At 39.3% G+C, this 1,802-nt stretch overlaps 1 protein-coding gene across 1 annotated transcript in view; it reads left to right on the top strand.

Annotated features, from left to right (window-relative positions):
• Positions 1 to 1,802, top strand: part of Kctd16 (potassium channel tetramerization domain containing 16) — a 279,676-nt gene that overhangs the window by 270,324 nt on the left and 7,550 nt on the right. The gene's annotated exons all lie outside the window — the stretch shown is intronic.

The following is a 1,802-nucleotide window of genomic DNA, read 5'->3' as shown; positions in this document are numbered from 1 at the left end:
AAACATGAATTAAATTTGTTAGCACTAGTGGAAGCAAGAGGCTGCCAACCTGAAGAAGAAACCTGTCATCCATAAAGTAGCTTTTCAGTTGTAACACCGCTTACCCCATAAAAGAGGAGTTTTAGAGTGGCATAAGTGATCAGAAGATAAGGATCACTTTAAATGATATTAATTATATGTATATGACCTTGATACAGTGTTCAGGGCTCTTTTTACATAAAATGAGTTCTAACTGGATTAAGCAAAAAGAGAATTTCTGGCTTATAAAATTATAATCTTAGACATAGAAGCAAATCGAGACACTTGTAAATTCAGGGCTCTCTCTATTATTTTTTATTTTTGCCTATTTCACTGGCTTACTGCTGCATGAATACCTTCTCTCACTGGTATGAAACAGTCACTGCGCTCATGTCTTCCCATCTGGGTAGCTTCCCACATCACAGGGCACTTGTGACCTACATCATAAAGCAGCAGGGCCCAGGGAGAGCTTGAATTTACCCAGGGTTACATATTCATGCCTGAATTAGCCCCAATGGTCAGGAGACAAGGAGTCCTTGCTTCACATATGGACCATATTTCCTTCTTTCCCTTTCCAGTCCTGATATTGATTGAGAAAAAGATGGTAATGTATGGATAGAATTTGCAGGTTTCAAGATACTTGTTTCAGGTTACACAAAACTTGTGAAGAACAATGACCAAGTCTCTCAGATGCAGGGAACCAAGTATGAAGAGGGGTCAGGGTGAGCTGCAGAACCTGAGGTGGGCAGAGTGAGGGATTGTTGGACAGAAGTAGGATCTTTGCTGAAGGACGAGGACATTACTATGATAAACAAATGGGGAAGAAAGCAAGGAAAAAGGGATTCGGAAGATGTGGTGAGTGGATCATGAAGTGCTGCACAGCAGAGCAAGGCTGCGAACTCAGGCAGCAGCTTTCAAGGCTTTCTGCTTTATGCAAATTATTGCATTGGTGTAAAATCTAACGAGTGAAAAACTTGGGCTAGGAAGGCATGGCTGAGTGTTATCAGGCCAGAAAATTATGTGTTGTGTAGTGTTTTAGGTGTGTTTTATATTAAATCATTAGTGAATATATAAACTATAAAATTTCTTTAAACTTTGGGATAAGCCTATGAAATTTGTCATTATCTGTCACCATGTTTTGGTCACAGTCAAATGAAAATGTTAGTGATATGCCTAAATGTTTTCTCTTCTGATAACCTATTAATATCTCTTGAAGTGGTAAATGTTTAATCTCTCAGACACACAAATATACTCTCTGAAACTACACTTTCTGTACACACCACCAGCTTCCTCTTCTGTTCTTTTATCCTGCGAATACTTGCTGAGTATGAATACTGCACACCCTAGCAGCCTGACCTGTGTGTGTCCAAGAAATCAGAAGGAAAGAGCACAACCTTTGCAACCTAGTGCAGAAAACATATCTTAAGTAAAAAAAATCTAGAAATATCCCTAAAGACACATCATGGTGCTGTGGCAGTAGGGGAAGGATGGTGGAGTGAGCTTACATGGATGTGGAGTATAGATAGATAAAACCATATGGAGATGGTACATGTAAGTCAACTTCTTGAGGATAGGCAACAGTAAAGCAGATGTAAGCAAAAGGCTATGTGCTGGGGAAAAGAAAGTACAAACCCTGCAATATAAAAAGGGAACAGAGCAAGAACTGAATCCAGGACACGTCTTTCTTTTATCTCTATTTCCTCAGTGTCCTATGAGAGTGCTCATTCTAGCAAGTCAAATACAGTCTTTATTTATTTTGCATGCCTGGCTAGTTATTAAGATGT

The sequence above is a fragment of the Octodon degus genome, unplaced genomic scaffold (assembly GCF_000260255.1).
Source record: "Octodon degus isolate 3935 unplaced genomic scaffold, OctDeg1.0 scaffold00185, whole genome shotgun sequence".
NCBI classification, from domain to species: Eukaryota; Metazoa; Chordata; class Mammalia; order Rodentia; family Octodontidae; genus Octodon; species Octodon degus.
The sequence above is the reverse complement of the archived record's forward strand: the minus strand, read 5'-3'. Positions and strand labels throughout refer to the sequence as shown.